At 46.9% G+C, this 23,275-nt stretch overlaps 1 long non-coding RNA gene across 3 annotated transcripts in view; it reads left to right on the top strand.

Moving 5' to 3' along the window:
* The window catches only part of LOC109453822 (uncharacterized), a 48,181-nt gene extending 26,147 nt beyond the window's left edge, over nt 1-22,034 (top strand). For 2 of the 3 annotated variants that reach the window (XR_012492831.1, XR_012492829.1), the window contains 4 exons: nt 14,211-14,319; nt 15,436-15,554; nt 15,932-16,025; nt 16,414-22,034. This is a non-coding gene — a long non-coding RNA (uncharacterized LOC109453822). Of the gene's footprint in view, nt 1-14,210; nt 14,320-15,412; nt 15,555-15,931; nt 16,026-16,413 lie in introns of all 3 variants that reach the window. The other variant, XR_012492830.1, reaches the window with a different exon arrangement.
* Nucleotides 22,035-23,275: the final 1,241 nt, after the last annotated feature.

Raw genomic sequence — 23,275 nt, 5'->3', positions numbered from 1 at the left:
CTCCCACCTCCCTCAAGCATTTTCCAGAACTGTATAAAAATGGGCCATGCTTGAGGTTACCTTCTTCTGGGTAGATAAAGTGCTTCTGAGGAAAGAGATGTTAGGAAGAAAGAAAATAAGTGGCCTGGATCATCCAAGCATGAAACTGACAGCGTCAGCATCACCGTGAGCAGCTGCCCAAAAGACTTCCAGAAGGCAAGGCTGGTGCAATAAAGCCTCAGTTAGCGAACGCTCTTGTAGGAAGGCCTCCACTTACCAGATTGTTGGCTACACTCCACTTTGAAGAGAAGACAAGCTGATGGGCTGGAAAGGGTGATGCAGATCTGGGTTCAAATCTTGACCCATCCTTATGGGATCCTCTGCAAGATCCTTTACGTATTTCAGTGTGTATTTCCTAACTTCTCTGAGCCTCAGATGTAAAGAGGGTATCTTGATGGGGCAAGATCTGGCCCCCAGGTGTTTGGGGCCATGGCGAGAGCACTCACACTAAGGGAAGTGGTACTGTGTGGAGAGATGGACCCAGGAACCAGGCCTGAATGTTGGCAAAGAGATGGAGCCCAGCATTGTATTATGGCTGATACTAGAATTCAGCCCCACCCAGCAATTTAAAAACGTTGACATAATATGCCATAGCACGAGAGTGTGAGCTGCTGATTGTGGGACCCCCCCGCCCCAATCTCCCACTGTAACTGGATCTAACACAAAAGGAGCATTCTTTTTATCTCAGAGGTGACAAGATCTTGGGCATTGAGGTACAGGTGTTTTCAGCTCTCATGGTACCCAAGCAGTGGAGACAGAGATGGAACCACCAACTTGGAGGGACCCCTCCCTGGAACAGTGAGGACCTGAGACCCAAAATCCTAGCTCTGTGGGCAGTAGATGCAAGTAGACAACCAAGTGTTTTCCATGGGCACATCTAAGGGCCCCTGAGTTTTCCCAGGAATATATGGGGAGGGCAACCCATTAAATATTGTGTTTCATACTCGTGTGGTCAAAGAAGTAGGGTTTTGGAGCCATTGGAATTTAGGTGGAGGTGACGCTGAGACTGGGTTATACTCACTTGAGAAGTTACCTTTTAGGTTATTGGGATAAAGTGCAGTGCTTGGCACATAGTACGCCATCAATACATGTTAATTATTTTGGTCTGTCTGGGGTATAAGCTGGCCAAGCAGGCAAGCACGGGACCTGGGCAGAATCCTGCAGTGCTGCCCCAGAGCTCAAGGGGTGTTAAGCCAAAGAGACCAGCTATCAGGGTACGGTCTGAAAGAAACATTAGACACAGGAAAATGAGAGGTGTAAATTCATAAATTAGCTGGGAGGATGTGGAATGAGAGAGGCCAGCCATGAGGACGCCAGCTGGAAGGGCTGGAAGAGACGTGAAGAGATCTGGAGGGGTGGAGAGACATAGCCAAAGTTACGCACTCACTCAGGGCCAAGTGGGAACTGGAGCCTAAAGGCTCTCCCCTCTTCTTTTAACTTGAAAACTTTGATATTATTTTGTACTCACAGAAAAGTTACAGGAACAGTACAAAAATCCCTATTCACCGTTCACCCCTATTTCCCAAATTTTCCACTTTGCTTTACCCTCTATCTCTATCTCGGTCTCTATCTATATATCTATACATATATCCTCATCCATAGTGTATTTTTTCTGAACTATTTGAAACATGAAGCCCCTTTACATATTTCAGTGTGTTATTTCCTAAAAATAATAACCTTTATTTTATTTTATTTTATTGGGGAATATTGGGGAACAGTTTGTTTCTCCAAGACCCATTAGCTCCAAGTCGCTGTCCTTCAATCTAGTTGTGGAGGGTGCAGCTCAGCTCCAAGTCCACTCGCCATTTTCAGGGGGCACAGCCCACCATCCCATGTGGGAATTGAACCGGCAACCCTGTTGTTTAGAGCTTACGCTCTAACCAAATGAGCCATCCGGCCACCCCAAAATAACATTATTACCCATGATCAAGTTCAAGAAATTAATGTCCATCGAATATCATTATCTCATGGACAGATCTTACCCATATTTCACTGATTGTTCAAATAAAACCCTTTAAAGCAAAAGAAAATCCCAGATCATACATTACATTCAGTTGTCACATCTCTTCAGTCTTCTTGAATCCGCAATAGTTCCTTAGTCTTTGTCTTTCATGATATTGACATTTTTGAAAAATACAAGTCAGCTATTTTAGAGAATGTTTTTCAGTTGGGGTTTGTCTGATGTTTCCTCATGAGCATTTTTGGCAGGAATAACACAAACGTGATGTCGTATTCTTCCTAGTGCATCATATCAGGCGGCACATGGGGTTGATTTTTCTCATGACTCAGAATGTTCACTTTGATCATTTGGTTGTGGTGGTGCCTGCTAGGTTTCTCCATGGTAGGGTTACTGTGTTTGCTTTGTCTTTAGTAAGAATGTGGATGGCAGATACTTTGAGACTATGTAAATATTCTATTATTCCTTAAACGTGCCCGCTACTCTTACCATCCAAGGATGTTTTGCCCAAAACAATTATCATCATGATGATTTGTCAAATGGTAGAACCCAGTCTCTTGACTTCTCTGTGTCAGTTTAATGAGCAGGGCACGGGCATGTCCTTCATATATCCTCCATGCCCTCCGTGCCTTAGCTTGTGTGCTGCTTCTTTCCTGGAATGCCCTCCTATCCCTGGTCCCTCAATATTTGCCAACAACTTCTTTCAAGACCTAACTCCAGATTCATCTTCTCGAACTTTTTCCATGGTTCACTGCCATGGACAGCAACCACTCTCTTGCTTTCGTCTGTCTTAGGTTTCTGGGTATTTCTTGAAGGCTTGGCTTTTCCTTACTATGTGACTAGGGCGGCATCATCTTGAATAACATGTTTTTCAAACTATCTGTGGTGGAGGGCCAGTTTTTGAACATTTCCAAAATACTGTATGTGACTCACCACCCGAGTTCAATAGTGCCCATTGCAGCTGGTCCCAGCGCCCTGTTCACTGAGACAGGCCCACTGACCACGTGCTTGGATGTCGTGGCAAAGTCATATTGCTCTAAAAGTTTCTAGACTTAAATAAGCCAGTAACATTTTGTACTTCACATGGGCCAGTAATATTTTGAGTAGCATGTTTTGGGGTATCCTTCCCCCTCCCTACACCTGCCTCTACTCCCAGATCCAAGAGAGTTGCATAATGATAATCAGGTGAAAGATAAAAGCCTTTTCCCTCCATTCCATTTGATTTTGATCAAGATTCCTCTTTGTGACATACTTGTCACCAAAAATACCTGAGACTTCATGAGTGAAGAAACAATGAATGGGTTGGGTGAGCAGCTTGCCAGACTCTGCCAGGTTTATTGAGCGTTGTGCCCAAAGTGAGTGATAAAGCCTGCACTTGAAGATACAACTTCTGTTTGCAAGCCTGTGTTAGCCCCTGTCACAACTGACTCACAGAGGTTAGGAGTGTGGGCTCTGAATGTAGACAGACCTAAGTCCCCATCCAGTCTACCACTTGCTCCCTGTGTGGCTTTGGGCAAGTTACTTGATCTCTCTGAGCTTCAGTTTCTTATCCGTAGGGTGGAGATAATTAACAGGAAAACGGAATAAGATAATTAATACAAAGAAAACACTTCATGCGTAGCACGTACTAAGCAAGGCTTTGATAAGACACATAATGCGTGGACATTTAATTTTACTGAAGTAGCTATTTGATTATACACATGCTAATTAAGTGCCTTTATTATTAAAATTTAGGGTATTTGCCAGAAGCTGCAAAAAGAAAAAGACTCAACTTTTCTTAAAGCAGTCACAAAAGGTTTGGAAAATACACTTATCAAATGACTCAAATTAATGGAATGGAACCCACTCCACAAAGGAAGGGCTTTGAGGTTTCAGAGAAGGAAAAGTTCATATCCTGTCAAGTGATTAGGAAAGGCTTTATGAAATATTTGGTATTTCAGAGGGCCTTGAAATGTAGATAGAATTTCATAGGTCTGGGGGTAAAGAGGGCACTCTTGGCAGAAGAGAGGAAGGAGTCTGAGCATAGGTATACAGGTTACTCGTGAAACAGCAAGTTTCCAGGGGGGTTTTCTTGTAGGCTAGATTTGAGAGACTCTTGGGATATAAGCCTGGAAATATAAGTTGATGGTCGACTTTATATTTAATCTAGGAGGTAAATGGGGAACCATTGAAGGCCACTTTTTACCCCACTAATGTCAATATTTTCCTATGCTTCCAAAGTGCAGTTATACTGGAAGGCAAAGGGTCAGTGGGTCCATTAGTGCTTTCCTGGCCACCAGCAGTGGTAGGGCTCTACCCAAATCCCCTTGACTGGGCTGCTGTGCTCATTCCCCAGCTGCTCTGAGGTTGATGTGGACAGCTCAACAGCTGTCCCCTTCTCCAAGCATTACCCCTGACCAACCCAACAGGACCTGCTTAGCCCGGAAGTTAATGCGCCCCTTCTGGGTGTAACCTGCTGCGAGTGACTGATGGCAATGGGCTACACAAGGCAGCACCCACCCTGTGGTGGAAACTCACACTCCCAGAGCTACTCAGATAATCCGGCTGAAGGAGACTCCGGCTGACTCCACATCCTTGTTTAGCTCCTGTCTGCCTTCTCCAGCTTCCTTCACTCCCCTTCTCTCCGGAGAGTGCTCCGCAGTGAGTCACACACACACGTGAATCCTCATCTCAACAGCACTTCTGGGAACCTGACCTAAGATACCCCTTCTTCCAAGAAGAGCTTTCCATCTTTGCCCCCTCAACATTTTTCTTTGGTCGACCTGTGGCTCTGGGCACATGATACAACTTCTTTACATTTTTCTGGGATTTAACCAGCAAGCGATTGCTGAAAATGTCAATGACATGGCCCTGGCACCTGGAAGATAGACTGCCAGTGCCAACAGGCCTCAAAATGGTTGCAGTGGTTTGAGGAAAAGGGGGTTAATAAGGGCATGGCTTAGTCATAGCACCTGGCCCATGATGAGCATGAAACCAGGAAAACTTACAGCTTCTTATTTACTTGGGAATCTTTCAATTCAAGTGTCTAATACTCAGTCGGTTAAAACATAGCACTAGTAATGTGATCAGTAGGGCTGTCCCTTATGGGAATGTGGCAGAATAGCCCTGCCCTCCCTGTGAAGCTAGGTGTGAGCACATGACTTTGTTTTGCCAATGAGATGTGAATAGAAGTGACGGTACCCTTTCTGGGCAGAAGCGTTAAGACCCAGTGTATCTTTTTTTATGTTCTGTTTTCCTCTGCATCCTTAGAAATGGCAGCTTCTCTGTCAGCTCAGATTCCTGAGTAACTAAGATAAGCAAGGTGCTTGCTGATACACAGTTGTATTAAGCCACTAAGATTTGGGGGCTGTTTGTTACTTCAGCATACTGAATGATACAATTAATTTTTAAAAATGGCAACTAACATGCTAACTATATGCCTGACACTGTTCTAAATGCTTCTCAAATGTTAACTCATTTAATCTTCATATCAGCTCTATGAAATACATACTATTATTGTCTCCTTTTTGAGATGAGAATGTTGAGGCCCAGAGAGGGTAAGTGTCTTGCCCAAGGTTATATAATTAGTAAGTGGCAGATCCAAGATTCCAACCCAGACCGCCTGGTTCTCGATCGCTAAATGTATATCAAATACAACACATAAAAGATAATTTAATGCCTCCTATAATGTAAACGTCCAGGTGGAACCTGCTTCAGGTACAGCTGTCCAGGTACTCAAAAGGTCGATTGGAATCACTCTGTGTGTTCTGCTTTCACCTCAGATGGTCTTCCAATGAAGAGACCTCAGGTTCAAATTCTTACATTAAGTAACTACAGGGGAAAGAACTTTTCCTCCCCCAAAATTCTAGCAAAAGGATTTTAGGGAACCATCCTCCCTCCGTTTTCAGTCTGTATCATTTAGTGTGACTATCCCTGAGAAGGGGCAGATGGGTACTGAGCAGGCAATGGCAACATGTCCCGGCACATATGGAATGACCACAGCCGTGAATAACTGAGAACTTCTGTGAAACTGCCAAAGAGCCCAGGAACTCTAAAATCTGCACTTGCTGAAGTTGTAAAAATAAACAAACCCCCCAAATGAATACCAGATAGATTGTCAAACACTGCCATAGAATTAAAGGTGGCAAAATTCCAGGTTGGAAATCCTTGGGACTTGCGTGCATATTGGAAGGATTTCTGAGTTTCATTTCCTTTTTCCCCTTTTTCTTCCTTGCCCGAGTTCCTCTTGCTCTCCATGGCTTAGCTGATGCTGTATGCTCACGCACAGAGTTTTATGCACACATATATTTTTCCCAGACCCCACAGACACATCCAGGCGCACACACACACAGAGACCCAGGGACACGCGTACTTTCTTTGCCTTTGTCTTCAGAGTGGTATTAGAAGGAGCCTTAGATGAGGGATCAGGAGACCTGCCTCTCATTCAGCTCTGCTCCCTGGGAACTTGGGAATGCCACCACCTTACTCTGGGTTTCAATTTCTCCACCTGATAAAAACGTGCCCTTGGACCAGCTGATTCTAGACACCCTCCCTGCTCTCACACTGTACTTGATTCCAGCGCCCCCCATCCCACTCCCCAGCTTCCTCCCTTAGCCCCACCCCCCCGGCCTCATCACCCTTCCAGCCCCACCCCCGTCCCACTGGAGACCCCCTCTCAGTGGCTCCCCAGTGTGCAGCTCCCTCAGTCCAGCCGCAGGCTGTGTCAGGGGATAAGGGGCACAGTTGAAACCTGACAGGCCAGGCTCACCTCTAGGGGTGGTCTGCCACTGAGTTGCCGTGTAACCTTGGGCCAGGGCCTTACTCTCCCAATGAGCCTCAGTTCCTTGTAGCAAAATGGCGGTGGTAACTACAGCTCCTTTTTCCCTCCTGGGGCTGTGAGGGTTCAGTAAGACCATGCGTGTAAAGCCCATGCCAGGTGCTGGCCCATAGCAGGCTTGTGGATCGCTGCAGGTTATTATTTTCTGCCACAAAAAGCTGTGAGGAATATTATACAGCTGGTAAAACAAGGAAGTTAAAGCAGTGCTCGATAGCAACAGTAAAGGGAAGAACACACAACATGTGTTGTTTGATAGCTTTTGTTTAAAAAGAGAGGAAAGCACGAATTTAGTTGACGTAAATGTAAATAAATATACACGACACACGTCCACCCTCTAACATTACACAGGAACCTAACAGGAATGGTGACCTGTGGGAAGAAGGAAACCGAGTAAACGGGGGTCAGGGAAGATTTCACTGTACACTTCTTAATCTATGTTTACGAATTTTGTCCCAAGCAAATATAGACCCCATTCCAAAAGTTGAACTTAAAAATGTTAGAAGTAAAATAAAAGACAGCCCCCACTTATTTGCTGGAAGTTGTGAGAGCTGTGGTTGTGGGGAGAAGGGCTATTGGGCAGGTTTCAGTTTTCAGTCTGAGAGAAAGTTCACCAGACTGAGGAAATGTCACTTCCAGGCACCCTGGAAAGTTACAGTATAAAGACTTCAAATCGATGGGGGAGCCCAGTTCCTGGTCAGAGATTCCTATGAGGGAGGCAGGGCAACTGAACTGGCTTATGAGTCACCCTTTTCATCCTCATCACCATCAAGAGTATCAAATGGAACATGCGGAACATTCGTGTGGTGCTTTAAAATTGACGCCGTGGTTTCACACGTATTACCTCATTGAGTTTTCCAGCCCTACGCTGAAGTTAGCATTCAAGTTGTTATTCTTCTTCTTGTTATCTCCTTTTATGGTCTGCAGCAGGCACTGTCATTGTCCCTCCCTCAAGGCCTGGGAGCTCACCATCCTGCTGGCTTCTTCCTATGAACATGGCGTCCCTTCCTGAGGGCGTTCTCTGGCCACAAGCTCATCTCAGCCTGTGTTGGGGGCAGGCCAGAGTATCGAAGAGTTGTGCCTCTGGGAACAGCCTGACTTGTGTCTGATGGGACCTGGTGGCTAAACACCTCTTGGGTAGGACACTGAGAGCAGTGCTTCCCAGTCTCCCCGAGGTCCCAGCTGGGATTCCTCCTGAGTGGCTGCCTGCCATGATCTGCCCCTTAAAGCACCCTGGGGTAGCTCCCTTCCCTTCCCTTCCTCACATCTCCCCTCCCCTCCTGGTGCTTCATGCCATCCCCGAACAGATGGATTACATGCTGGCACATCTTTGTCTCAAGGTCATCCTCCAGGGGGGGTGGGGGGACCCCAGCCCAAGTCAAGGTACATCACTGGTGAGTGAAGGAGCAAGGAGCTGGCTGCAGCATCCCTGCCCTCTCCACCCCTCTGCTCTGCCTCCCTCCTGAGCTTTCCTGGAAGACAAAAGCCAGACCACGAGGGCAAACTTTCTCTTCAAAACTCAGGCTGAAGAAAGCTACTAAATCAAGCACAAGAGCTCTGAGCGTCCAGGAGTCAAAGCAAAGAGAAACACGAAGCCAGTTAATGAGCACAAGTGTTTAAACTTGTCTTTCAGAACAAACATTTTTAAAGTTGTTGGGATTTTTTTCCCCCTTTAACCATTCACTTCATGTTTGCAAAATAACTATAAATATTGACGAGGGCTTTTCCACAAATGTGCCACTTTGATTTTTTTAATGCCTTACTTTCCTATCCAAGAATTAAATGGTCATTTAAAATTGTCATCATTTTCTTACGAAAATGTGATCATTTGTTGAAGGGAGCTCCGTATGTTTCAAGAAGGGTAAGGGGACTGCGAGGGAAGGCTTTGAGAGGAGCGGGCATTTGGGCTGAGACCCTACAGGATGAGTGGGGGTTCCAGAAGGCAGGAAGTTGGGAGAGGATTTCCCAGACCGAAGGGCTGGCCTGTGCATATGCAAGACGCCAGGAACATGCTTCCTGAGAGCAGGGCTCTGGCTCAACTGCACCGAGTAGAATAAATGTGTGTGAGTGAACAAGCGTGACCTCCCTCCCAGAGGCAGTAAAGACTGAAAAATGGAAAGGAGTGGTGAATGGGGAAACTTGCCTGGTTTCCACCAGACCAAGACTGGGGCCCTAAATGTGGGCCTGCCCTGGCACCCACACTGCATAGGACTTTGTGTGACACCCTTGAGTCATGGGGAGTGCCCGTGGTAATAGCTGTGGACAACTCCAGGACACTAGAAGCCTTGTTCATGACCCAGCCTCCTTCCTTACGACAGAATCTAGTGAGGTGGGGTGCCATAGGGAAACCTTCTTACCAGGTCAGGGTGTCCATCCATGGAACAGAACGGGCAGTCACGAGGGCATGCGGTACTCACAGCTAGCTTGTGTGCTAAATATTTTTAAGTGATAGAAGCTCGAGATCAAAAAGCTTCGAGTCCACTGTTCTATTACAGCTCCTATCACTTGTGTTATAACTGGTGTCCCCAGAGACACGGGTTCCTGCAGGCCAGTCTGTTTCACGCATAAATGTTTCATGCATATGGAGGGTCTCTTATCCAGCATAGTGCAGGGCACACAGTAGGACCTCAGTCAACGGCTGCGGAGCAGAATGTATTCGGACGCATTCTGAGTTTCGGCATTTTCCCTACAACGAGGGAAAGGAAAAAGATGGCTTTTTACTTCAGTCATTACAGATGAGTTGGATCGGCTGGTGATCCACACTGAGTGCATCTCTGAGTGACATCCTGCCGCTCTGTGTCTCTTATTGACACCTCAGCATGATGGCCGCACTTGCAGCGGTTTCGCTGCGACAGGACTCGTCTTGCTCAGCTGAGCTGCTGCCACAGCCAACTGATCATTCAGAGTCTGAAGGGTCCATTCTCGGTGACTGATTTTTCTTCACATTGTCACCTTCCCTGAGAAACCCCCTTTCTGTCTTTCCCTGTAACATGGACCTTCATGGTAACCTTAGGAGAGGCCAGGATTCGTGTGGAACTTTGACCAAGAGGGAATGAAAATACCGGAGCATAACTTTTTGGTCGAAAATGTGTTTATGAGGCAATAAGGACAAGAATGCAATGGGTGAGGCTTTCCCTCTCCCTCTCCCCCCCTGCACGCCTCTCCCCTGCCTGCCTCCATCCTGCCCTTAGCTCACTTTAACCTTCCTCTGACATGTCTGGTTTTCTTTCCTTTAAAACTCAAAGGGAGGCTGCAGGAGTACAGCCTGCTGCCGGGGTTCAAGTCCCAGAGCTCATGCTGGCCAGCTGAGCAATTATAGGTCTGTTTCTTTGAGTGATGGTAATGAGAGTATCTCACAGGTTTGCTTGAGGACTAAATAAATTAATAACTATAAAAGACTTAGGAAACTACCTGGCACATGGTAAGGGCCGTATAAGGTTAGTTAATGTTATTCGCTGGTAGAGTTAATTCAGGCAGAAGATACTAATGAGATAAAATACATTTTGGGATGACCACATGCTGCCCTTGAAAGGATGGCCAAAGCTCCTGAGGGTTTCCGGATGGAAGGAAGCTCACCTGGGAAACAAGATGGCCTTGTGCTGGGGCAGGCTAGGAGCTAATAACTTCACGTTCTGACTTACTCGCACATAGTCTTGGCCTTGCTGTATGACCCCTGGGCAAACCAATTAATCTCCCTGGGCTTTAAGTCTTTTATCAGCTAAAAAAGAGGGAGAGGGGGAAGAAAGTAAAAAGAAAATGATAGTACTGTCTTATTTGACCGAAAAACTTGGGTCCTAAGGGAGACTGGAGGGTCTAAACAATGGTAGGTGACGTTTTAAGTAGAGGCTGGATAACAGTGGCTTATTTATTATCTTTAAAACTCCCAAGGGCCTGGGATAAGCTTGTTGCTAGATGAGACAGAAATGAGCTCTCTCAGATTGTGCTTCCAATGAACGTGAATTAATGTAAGTTAAAAATAGAAACGTATTTCCTGGAAATCGTGGTTGATCAACGTCTTCTTTATCACTTCTCTGACCACAAGGGACACAACTGTCAACCGATGGTAGCTGGCACCAATTCAATGCCAACAGGAATCCCCAATTTGGGGTGCAGTGGAGAAGGAAACTTTATTCAGTGCAAACAGCTCAATTGTAATCTAGCACGACTGTGAGAACAGCATGGCTGTGAAACAGCTTAATAGTGGTACAGCTCAATTAGGAGACAGCATGGCTGTGAGGCGGCCCTGGAGTGAGGTGGCGCTGAGGCAAGGCCTGTCTCCAGCTACACAGCTCTGCTCTGCTCCACTTTGGTCAGAGGCAACATCTTCAGTGTTTCAACGCCAGCCAGGAAACACAATCTTAAGTCTTCAGTGGAAAAGGAAAGTGTGCTCCCTGTATGATTCCAACTATATAACATTCTGCAAAAGGCACAAGGAGGAGCTGACTTATATAGAGGAAAGTCACTACCCTGATCCCTGATTTGTCCATCTTCATGCAAAGGAGGACTCCAAATCCTCACAGTTTGATTGGTCCAAAAGGCACTGTCCTGGTTGGTCAGAATGGAGATGCTCTGACTGGTTGATGAAGATGCTGATGGGGGCTCTAGCTGCATAGCTCTGATTGGATGGGGAAAGTCTCAGTTCTATTGGTTCAAATACAATTCCATGTACTCCTCTGTAAGGACTGACTCAGGCAGCAGGAACACAGTGCAAGCAGGCAGTTCAGTGCAGACTTCTCCCTGAAGTGCAATTTGCGTGAGAGGCCTCTGTGTAGAAATGGCTGCTAGGCTCTGCTTTTAAATTTGAGCCCACTTAGCCACCAGGAGCCATCCTTGGTAAGTATCTTCTTTCTCAGGGTCCACACCTTTATCTGAGGCTCAGAACACTGGGTCTGTGTTTTCCTCCCAGCTTGGAGAGCATTGCTTTTGAGACCTAAATTGTGCTGCAGGGTTGATCGAAGGGTTATTTTTCATTTGTGAAGATATTTTAAAAAGGAATAAAGATCAAGTTATATTTGGATACACACACACATGATTTATGCTAAATATTTAATCTTTTTCAGAGTAGTTACAGGTTCACAGCAAAAATGAAATGAAAGTATAGAGGTTTCCATGTAACCCCTGTCCCCACACGTACATAGCTTCCTACATTATTAGCATCCCCACCAGAGGGTACATTTGTTACAGTCGATGAAATGACGTTGACATCATATCACCTACAGTCCATATTTTACATTAGGGGTCACTCTTGGTGCTGTACATTCTATAGGTTTAGACAAATACATAATGACATGTATCCATCATTGTAATATACAGAGAATGTTCACTGCCCTAAAAATCCTCTGTGCCCTACCTACTTATTCCTCCCATCCCACCCCTGGCAACCACTGATCTTTTTATTGCCTTCATAGTTGTGCCTTTTCCAGAATGTTATATAGTTGGAATCATACAGGAGGTAACATTTTCAGACTGGTTTCTTTCATGTACTAATATGCATTTACGGTTTCCTTCATGTCTTTTCATGGCTTGATATCTGAATTCTTTTTAGTGCTAAATAATATTTCATTGTCTCCACGTACCACAGCTTATTTGTGCATTCACCTACTGAAGGACGTCTTGGTTGCTTCCAAGTTTTGGCCATTATGAATAAAGCTGCTATAAACATCCATGTACAGGTGTTTGTGTGCACATGAATTTTCAACTCCTTTAGCTAAATACCAAAGTGCATAATTGCTGGATCAAATGGTAGGAGTACATTTAGTTTTTATAAGAAATAGCCAATCTGTCTTCCAAAGTGCCTGGACCATTTTGCATCTCCACCAACAATGCATGAGGGTTCCTGTTGCTCCACATCCTCACCAGCATTGGGTGTTGTCAGTGTTCCAGATTTGGGCCATTCTAATAGGTATATAGTGGTACCTCATTGTTTAATTTGCATTTCCCTGGTAACATATAATGTGGAGCATATTTTCATATACTTGATTGTCATCTGCATTTCTTCTCTCATGAGGTGTCTGTTAAGGTCTTTGGCCCACTTTCTTAATTGCGTTTTTTGTTTTCTTACTGTTGATTTTTAAGAGTTAATTGTATATTTTGGATAACATTCCTTTCAGATGTGTCTTTTGCAAATATTTTCTCCTAGTCTGTGGCTTGCCTTCTCATTCTTTTGCCAGTGTCTTTGTCAGAGCAGAAGCATTCAAATTTCATAAAGTCCAGCTTATCCATTATTTCTTTCATGGATTGTGCCTTTGGTGTTGTATCTAAAAAGTAATCAGTATACATTTGGTTAACTATTTTTTAAAGGATTGTATTTAAAAAAAACAACAGCAACAACAATAGAAATATAGATTGGGCCTGCCCTGGACAATCTGAGATGAAGTGCAGGGGACAATTATTGATCTCACCAGCATCCATCTATCACTTTCCAGGAAGCCCTGATTTTTGTTTGTGGGCCCTATGGCTCCATGCTGAAGCCACCTTGCTTTAGGAAAGGAACATGCGCTCCAGATTAAACCAATCAATGGGCCTGAGCCTTGGCCACAGTGATTGGCTCAGTGCTGGGGAAATGTCCAAAGCCAGTCCAAGCAAAGTAAAGTTTGGGGCTCTTATTTAGAAATTTGGGACAAAAGCATTCTCTCTCTTCCTCAGAATCAGTACAGTTTCTGGTTTTGAGGAATGGAGGTACTGTAGCTGTTTTTACTACCTACAAGGTAGCCATCCTGAAAACAATATACATACAGAAGAGATCAGTGCTGGAAAAATATTAGAAAACAGAATGGGGCCCTAATAAGATTCAGACCCTCTGGAACACATTGTGCCTGAAGACTGTTCTCAATCTGGACTTTTAGGTTACATGATCCAATAAATTTACTGTATCAGTTGAGGTCTAGTCAGGAAAAGAGAAACCACACTAGATATTTCAAAACACAGGGACTTAAAAGAATTTGTTACACAAGTAAGAAATCAAAAAGAGGATGCTGAGGTAATCCAGAGATTAATAACTCCTGAGGCTAGCAGAAAAATGGGGAGAGGGTCTTGGAGGAGAGTCTCATGAGACTGGTGCTGGGTTCCCGAGAAACTGCATTGCTTGTGTTCAGTGCCTTGAAGCACTCACCACTGAAGAGGGGGCGAGATTTGACAGGGGCTCACACCTCACCGAGGTTGCCCTGATGCCCCAGAGCACAAGGTCCGGTGGGTAAGGAGACATGTGCAGCTGGCCCGCCCCCTCCCCAGGGGCCATAGCTGATGGTGGGCTCCAGTCCCTCTGCAGGGTCCTGGTGAGGGGGTGCTGTGGGTGCCAAAAGGAGCTGGGAAGTGGAGCCCACTGTTTACGCCTCCTGGAGAGAACTGAAAGACAGAAATGAAGTCCTTCTTCTTTTCTCCTGCCTCCTGATCTGCCTCTAGTGCCTCCTATCGGCAGAACCTCACGGAAAGCCAGCTGGCAGGAGAGTGTGTGAAATGTGGCTTGCAGAGAACCATCCCAGCATCCCAGCCCCAAAGAGGGACCTGACAGGTGAGAGATCAGAGGTAAAGAGCTGGCATGATGGAATAGCCAATTTGAATGGGGTTTTCTGTTACTTGCATCCAACTGATAAACCTGATTGTCATAATTACCATACTTACAGCCGTATCCCATTTTGACTTCAGCTATAATCTGGAAACTATTTTAGTAATCCTAAATTCTATCGTTTGCTTTTAAATCCTCCATTGATTGCTGGGATATTCATCTTCTGTTCTCTCTGATGAGAAGATCCAGCATGAGGCGGCCATGGTCGCTCCAAGCTGACCACTTCCCTTTTGGGAAAGCTCCTAATGAATGGGAACTTTGGGGTCCGTTGCAAGAAGAAAAATCTGAGGCTTCTTTTTAGGTTGGGAATTGGTCTAGGATGTTTTGGGCCACAAGAAACAGAAACCCTGCCTAAAGTCGCGTAAGCAATAAGAAAATGTATTATCTCACACAACTGGAACTCCAGGGGTAGGCAGCTTTTAGAAAGGGTAATGCATCAGCTCAGTTATGTTATCAGACACTGGTTCTTTCCATCTTTTCTCCCTGTATTGGTCTTTGGCTTGATTCTTCAGATAACGCCGTGACGTGGTTACAATGGCTGCCTCAATTCCAACCATGGTACCCAGGTACAATGTCAAGTAGAAGAAGAGCACCATCTTCTTTTGTGTCTCTTTTTCAAATCAAGGGTGCTGCCACCGGAAGCCCCCTACTGAGTTCCCGCCACTGGCCAGAACCAGGTCACAAGCCCACACCTAAACCCATTATCAGCAAGGACACTGGGCACACATGATTGGCTCAGACCACCCAGAATTCACTCCTGAACTGGGGATATGATATCTATATCAGTCAGGATTCAATCAGAGAGGCAGAACCTCTCGTGATTCTCTATGTGAATGTGCAATAGGATTTATTGCAGGATGTGACCTTCTGCAGTTTTGAGAGCTGGTTACACCACCTCTATATGGCTGCTGTCTTTGCATCTGATGCTGTAGCTTGCAAGTCCACAGGAAAGGAGGTGGAGGAGGGAAGGAGGGTGTAAAGGGGGACAGAGTAAGCTGGACCCCACATGATGGACTGCAGCCCAGGTCATTTCTCACAGCCCCCAACCTCGCTGTCCTGCAGGAGAAGTTGGTGTCCTTTGTCACTGAGATCCGGAATCTCCAAGGCATTGGAGAAGCCAGAGGAGGATCCAGATAGAGGTCAAGCAGTTGCAGGTCTGGCCACCACTTCTTGACACCAAGGTATTATCTTGGTGACCCGCCCCAACCTTCCCAGCTTAAAATCTGCCTTCCAAATGGTAACATGTAGGAAGGGGGATTCTGGGAAACAAACTTCAGGCTAGCCCAGCTCACACACTACAAAGCCACCATAGTAACCATCCCTGAGGAAGGGATCTTGAACAAAATTGGGGAGCTGTAAGTGAGAAAGAAGTAAGGGGAACAGATCTGGGGGAGGCAACTCAAAGTGTCTGCTGTCAGGGAAGTTTTGCAGCTGTCTCATGTTGGGATTGAATGTCAGGAGTGTGTATGTCAAGTATACATGAAAATGGAATATAACAACAGTGAGTAAATGGAAGGCTGGCTCTCTCTCACTCTCTCTCTTTCTCTGGGCTTATCAGGGGCCAAGATCTGACAGAAAACACTAGAGAAAAATAAAGTCATGCCTTCAGCATTAACTGGAGCGCCTGGCAACCTCTGAGTCACCACCTTGAGGTTTGTTCACTTCCCCTGCCTGGAACCCCCTCTCTACTTCCTGTTCTCATTCAGCAAGCACGCATTGAGCACCTACTGTGTGCTGAGTGCAGGGAATACAAGACAAGAAGGAAATGAACCCGAGCTCCTGCTTTAGGGGGGGAAACCTCGTTCCTCTGCCCCAAATCCCCCTCATTCCAGAAACCCTCCCAGATGTCTTCCCAAGCTCTCCAGCAAAATCCCGCAGCCCCTGTGCAAGGCTTCGCAGGGCTGTTAGTGATTATCTACAAGTATGTGTGTATATGGACATGTCATTTTTGTTTTTAATGAATGCTTTATTTTTGTTGGTCCCATCTTCCCCCTGGAGCGCAGAAGAACTTTGAAGGTCGGGTTTCTGTTTCCTTTGCAGCTCATAACTACGTGCCATGTGCGGGGCGGCTGTGCTCAAAAGCTGGGAGCCCCGGCCAGGGTTTCCAAAGGCAACACACAGCGTTTCCACGTGTCTTGGAAGATGCAAAATGGGTTCCTCACACAACCATTCTGTGTGGTCCTTGACAGCCCTCCCGTTATCAGTCCTATGATTGTCCCATTCTACCAGGAGGAAAGGAAGGCCCAGGGTGGTCGTGTGACTTCCCTGAGGGCTCACAGCTGGAACGTCACAGAAGGAAAGCTCTAGTCATGCTCCTGCCTCCAGGTCTACACTTAGATTCAGGGTTCCGCTGACGGGGGTGGGGGATGAGAGACGTGTGGGTGTGGATGCGGTGTCACACATTCACAGGGCGAGGGGGTCTTATTCTGTGGTGGACACTGGGCTAAGCCTTGCCACACCCCTCCAGGTGTTATTAGTATCTCCCCTTTTCAGGTGGGGAAACTGAGGCTTAAGGAGTGTGTGTAACTTGTAAGTGGCAGAGCTGAAGCTCAAACCTAAGTCTTTCTAATACCAAAATGCACGTTTTTAACTGCCATGCCATCCTGCCCTCACTGTGATCTACAATGATGTGAACTTCTAGAATTCACTTTTCCGCACCCTCAGAACTGGGTCATGGAGTTAGACCAGGGTGGAAATCCCAGCTCTGTGGCCTTGGGCAAAATATTGCATCTCTCTGAGAGTGTTTTTTCTGCTGCACAATGAAGATTAAACAAATAAAAAAAAACAAAAAAAACAGCACCAACCCCATAGGCTTGTTTGAGGATTAAATGAAAGAAAAAAATATACACGTGTATGCTTTCCACAGTGTCAGGCATGAAGCGAGTGAACAGTAACTGTAGCGTTTATTCCTATAAGAGCAGTCATGTTTATTATTGGCCTCATCCAGTCAGTCTGGCCAACAGCTTACCTACATAGCAAAGCCACCTCTCGCAGGACATTGCTCTCGCTACCAAGGACTGAATTCCAGGGAGGCTTGGATTCCGCCAGAAGCTTGTAGGAGAACCATCCCTGCAGCTGCCCAGGAAAGCCCGTGCGTGAGGCAGGGCTGCAAAACCCAGGCCTTATTGATGTCCTGTCTTCACCGGCCCCACTCAGTTGCTCCACACATGTTGCATAAATGGGAGTCATTAGCGGTGAGCCCCGTAAACACTCCCTTCTAGCCGTGCTGTGCCGCGTGTGCTGGCTGTGTGGCAACCGCTCCATCAAACCGTCAGCCTCGAAAGGAAACAGCTCTCGGCGTGGCGTGCGTACAAATAGCATGCCCTAAAAAGAGACTTGCAGGGGCCAGCAGGGCGGCTTCTCCTGGCTGTGTGGATGGACTCTGCTTTCACTCATAACCCCGGAAAGGACCAGTGCATTCAGATGAGTAATCACAGGGCTCTGGCTCAGATTTCTTCACCAGGACTTTTGAAAGTGATGACATTCTTTGCTTTTAATAAAACGTATTTATTAGGGTACCCCTACCCCAGGGTAATCGAGGGAGCAGGTTCACAGCAAAGAGGGTGACACTCTTGGATTTGCAAAGCTGAGACAACTCCATTGCATGTACCAACTCATCGTGCGTGCAAGTGGCTGCCGAGGAAAACTTGAGAAGCTGGGAGCTGTGTCAAAACACAGTCTTGCTCACTCAGAATGGGTTCTGGTGGAGCCTGGGATGAAAAGAGCCACAGCATACAGGGAGCTTATGCTAAATTGGGGTGAGGGAAGGGACAGTGGAAGCAGGAGGAAGCTGTGTGTCCCAGTGAGAGGGTGCAGAAGGTGGATGAATCAGAGAACTGAAATTAATAACCCTGATGCAACCATGTTGACCAGACCTTTCCTAAGAAGAAAATGGAATTAGATGCATTTAGCAAGTGGTTCCTTAGTTAGGGGCAGTTATGGCAGCATAAGCTCCAGAGAGCAGGTACCTCTGTCTCTCTCGCCTCAGTTTCTCCATTTGCAAAATGGAAATAAATATAGGGATCAGATGTCAGAGGAAGCAGTGTCTCTGGGCTGGGGTTATACTGGGAGCTGGCACAAAGAACGACAGTTATTGTCCCACCCTCCCCAGAGTGTCTATGAGGCCAACTCCTGATTTCTCCCGGCCCTCTGCCAACGGCAGTGGGAGGGGAAGGGGGACTCCGAAGTTCAGAGGGGCAGAAAGAGGAAGAGAAAGAAAGAGGGGGCAAGGAGAAGGCGGAACAGAGAGGAGGCAACTGGCCAGCTGGGGAGAGGAAGAGGTGGGCAGCAGCAGGCTGGCGGGAGAGCCCACCGGCAGCTTCCTCAGCCAAGCAGCCATCGGGGCCCTTGGGTCCAGCCCAGCCCTGAGGGAGGGGATGGAGGGCACAGCTGGTTCTCCCACAGTGGCACCTGAGGCTCAGGGAGACTTAAGGTTCCTTCTGCCTGCCAGTGCTGGGAAACAGCACCAGCCCCACTGGAACATTCCAGAACATTAGGCAAACACCGTGGAGGCTAGGTTGCTGTCTCCCACAATCCAGCTGGTTACTGGATTAGGAAGGCATGGGGGCATGGGTGCCTTTGGAGGACAGATCCACAGATCCCAGGATTTCAGGGGCTGGAGAAAGCCCTTCATCCTTCCCCTTTTCTGCCCATCATCCGGGTCTTCCATCCTCCAGGGAAGCAAAGGCTATTTTTCTGTCTCAGGTCTTTGTCAAAATGCTGCTTCCTGTCTTTTCTCCATCTCTTCTCTTAGGAGTTCTTTCTGGTGGTGAGAGTGGGAAATGAGGTGAAGGACATCAGACGGGAAGCAGGTGCTACAGAGGGAAATGGTAGTGGGGTGGGGGTGGGGACACCATCATTACTTGGCCAACTTTGGAGACAAGAGGGCTAATGACGTGGACTCAGATACTGGGGACAGGCAGGTCCCATAACCGAGATTCGATCAGGGGCAGGCTAAGGCCCAGGACCCGTCCTGAGCACTGTCACTGAGTCCCCACAGCGCCCCTTCTGGCTGCCCCATGAGCTGCCTCTGGGGCCGGCACTGAGCATCAGAAGCCCCAGTCCCTTTGCTCCTTCCTCCTGCGGCCCATATTCAGAAAGCTTCCTACTCTGACAATGACCCAAACCAGAATGATGTCTCTTTCTGCAGAGGGAACTCCTTATATGGCCTCCATCCCCTTAAGAACCATATTTCTTTGTCCAGATGACACCCTGCTCTGGCTTTCAAGCAGGAACCTTCTTTGCAAATTCTCCACGACAGACAGCACTGTTCCCTATTTTCCCATCTCCTGTTCCCCTTAGATTTCAGGCCACTGAAATGTATCTAAAAGAATTTATGGTTCTTCCTGAGCCTTTAGGATTTTGCTTTCTCTCTGCCCTGCTGCCCTAGCCCTGCGTTAAATGTTAATAACTTTAGAAACAAATCTAAGAGGCCATGGGGAAGCGCTAGGCTGTCATCTCCTGAAAACGCAGATGGTCTCCTCCCTCCCTGCACCTCCAACCTGCAAACCCCTGACATTTCTATAGTCTGTTTCTTTCCCTTCATCACACCACTCACCCCTCTGGCTTTATGTTTTGTTTATTACCCCTTTAAATTGCATACCCCCTTAAGAGAGAAAAAGAAAGTTTGACATGGAGAACAAAGAAAGTTAAGGCCTTTTAAAGTACTTTACAAACGGAGTAAAAAACAAGTGTGAAAGGATTTTTCAAGGAAGAAACATGCTTTTGCAATTTGCTGGAAGTTTTCCCTTGTGTTCCAGAAAAGCAGCCTCCCCATTACTCACCAGGGAGGCACGCAGGCCAGGGAGGAAGGGGGCTCAGCGAATGAAAACAGGCCTTCCCCCATCCATGTGCAAACAGCACTTAATAATCAAATTGAAAAAACACACAAATGAAATTAAAACGTTTTCCAAATGGGCTGCAGCCCTGAGGCCAGACTTCATGGGGCCATGGCTTGCGAATTTGTATCTTTGTCTTAATTGGGCTCCAGGCAAAGCCGCTGTGGGGAAAGCCAGATTCTGGTGTCAACAGGAGGGTAGGAAGGACAAAGCCAGCGGAGGCAGGGAGGCCGTAGGGAACAGCTCCGCAGCCTCTGTTACCTCCTCTCGCAGGGTATTACCCATCTCCTGGGACTCAGTTTACCCACCTGCTCAGACCTCTCCCATGTGTCAGAGAACCCTCGGTTGACCTCGTATCTGCACTGGGTTACTCACTCATTCACTCACTCAGTCACATAAGCAGATGGACCAGCTATTTTTCTCCAAAATTAAAGCAAAAATTACTTCTAAAAAACCAAAAACTTCTCTTCACCTTTCTTCCCCTTTGGCTGTGAACCCGTCTCTCTACTCCTGCTGTAGTTATGTGTACTCACGGTGTCCAATTACACCCTTCCTAATTTCTCCTGCACCCCATCCGGTCCAGCGTGCTCCCACCTCAGTCCATCAAACCCACCCTGTTGAGCTCAAGGTCAGCTGTCCCTCCTTGTGGATGAACTGAAGTCTCAGGTCTTATCCTTGACCCGCCAGCAGCAGGGACCAGCACTTCCTTGTGGAGACACTGTCCTCACTTGGCTTTTTCTGGGTTCTCCTGCTCTCCTCCGTGCTGGCCAGTCCTGCAGGCCCGCCTTGGCTGGTCTTTCCTTTCTCCTGACCTCTTGCTTCAGAGCTCCCCAATGTGTCCCTCATGGACCTTCTCTTTATATTCATCCCCTTGGTGATCTCATTCAGTCTTACGGCTTTGGAATCAGCCACTATGCTGATGCCTCCCAACATTTTATCTCCTTCCCTAGCTTCTCCTCTGAGTTTCAGACTTGTGTACCCAACTGCCTACTCAGCATCTCTACCTGGATGTCAAATAGACATTTCAAACTGAACATATTGAAAACTGAGTCAAGTCCAAAGTCTTTACAATTACCCTGCACATTCTACCCTCTTTGAAATTTGCTCTCCCACCTCCAGCAATGCTGGGCCCCTTGCAGTTCCTTCAAAGGTCAGGCAGGGTCCCCCTCTGGGGCCTTTGCACTGACTGCTCCCTCTCCTTGGAAGGCTGTACCTCCAGATAGCCACACAGCTAACTTTCGTTTTTCAATTTTTTCCTGAACCAGGATCCAATCCAAGGCATTGTTGTGGTTGAATCTCTTTAGCCTCTTTTAAGTAGAAGTTCCTCACCACTTTTTAAAAAATGATACTGATTTTTTTTAAAGAAACCATTTCCAATTGTGTTGTTCAGTGTCTGATGCTCTACAGTGGCCTGACCATCTCCTCTTTGTGTCATTTAACTTGTTCCTCTATTTCCTGTATTGCCTGTAAATATGGCCGCTTTTTAGTCCTTCTCTGTGGTGTCTCTTCGTAGCATTTGACTCATCTTCCTGTTTCCTTAAACTCTCTGCTGGTTCCCTACCTCTGTGGTTAGCAGCTCCTCAGCCAGCCTCCTCAGGGCTGCTTGCCCTTCCTCACTCATGTGGTCACCTGAACCATCATCGTTCCCCAAGTTTTTATCCCTAGCCGCCATCTCTTCTCGCTATATGCAAACTCAGTTAGTTCCATTTCTTCATCTACCCTCTTTATGCTAATGCCCCCAGATTTATAGTTCAAACTATCTGCTAAAATCTCCAGTTAAATGATAGGCATTCCCCTTTTTCTTCTTCTTCCTCCTCCTCCTCTTCCTCCTCCGCCTCCTCCTCCTCCTCCTCCTCCTCCTCTTCCTCCTCCTCTTCTTCCTCTCTCTCTCTCTCTCTCTCTCCCCCCCCCCCCAACCTCACTCTCTACGACCAACTATGCAGCAGGCATTGCAGATAAAGTCATGGACAAGACGACATAGTCCTTGCCCTCTTTGAGTTCACTGTCAGGTAAGCTAGGCTGTGAACACATGGGCTGGAAAGTGGGCAGGGGCACTGTGTGTCAGGTACAGTAGGTCACCCTGAGGACTTCGGACTATAGTTAAGAAGACCGACAAGCCCGCATCGAGCGTGATCAGCTTGCCCTCGAGGCCATCACTCAGACTGCAATGTAGGAAACAAACCTGAGGGAACAAAAGCAGATGTGCACGCCCAGGTAAGAAACAGGTGGCAGTTGATGGTGCCATCCCAGACTCAACATAGCCCAAACTTGTCGTTATCTTTTCCTAAGATCTGCTCTAGTTTTTCTAATCTAGGCACCCAGTTATCTAGGCCGAAAGCCAAGAGCCACTGCCTTCATTCAGACCTCGCAGCTGCTGCAGGGGTTGCCTACGTGACCAGTTTCCCTTTATCTTCATTGTGGAGGTGATGGCTTCTTTTTTCTCTTGCTCAACTCATTCCCTGTACCCCCGGCCCCAAACTTTCTGGAGTGGTTGCCTCCAAGGCTAAGGGACTTGAACCTTGTAATTTAAGAAGACCCTCTCTCTATGCCGTGCTTAGGGGCTGGAACATGGCTAGTCAATTTACTGGTACATCTGGACACATATCTGGAATGTTTTTAAAGACATTCCATAATCAGAATAGATGTTCATCTTAAATTTTTATTCCACCTCCTCCACCTGCAAGATCTCCAGCCGTTCAGTCTCAATTGATGAAGTAGGTAGTGACCAACACCTAAGCAGGGGGTGTTGTGGATTGGAGTGGAAAGCAAATGAAAAGCTCAAAGGGCTGGGAAGGAGCTGAGATAGGATACAGGAGCAGGTTCTCAGGTACTCTGCTGGCTGAAGCATGGCTATCAGGTTGGTCCCAATAGTGTAGAGGTTAAATATGACATGGGAGGAGTTAAGTTATTCAAGGAGCCCACTCAAAACTCAACACACGCCAGACTCAAACTGGGCTGGGCTCTAGCACTTGAATTTTATTAGGAAGTGAATGCACTTGCTTCAAAGGTGAATGCCCATATGTGGGCATGTGCATCCCTAGTTAACAGAGGCAACATTCCCCTAC

Source organism: Rhinolophus sinicus, linkage group LG02 (genome assembly GCF_036562045.2).
Source record: "Rhinolophus sinicus isolate RSC01 linkage group LG02, ASM3656204v1, whole genome shotgun sequence".
Taxonomy (NCBI): Eukaryota; Metazoa; Chordata; class Mammalia; order Chiroptera; family Rhinolophidae; genus Rhinolophus; species Rhinolophus sinicus.
This window is presented reverse-complemented; position numbering and strand designations above follow the sequence as displayed.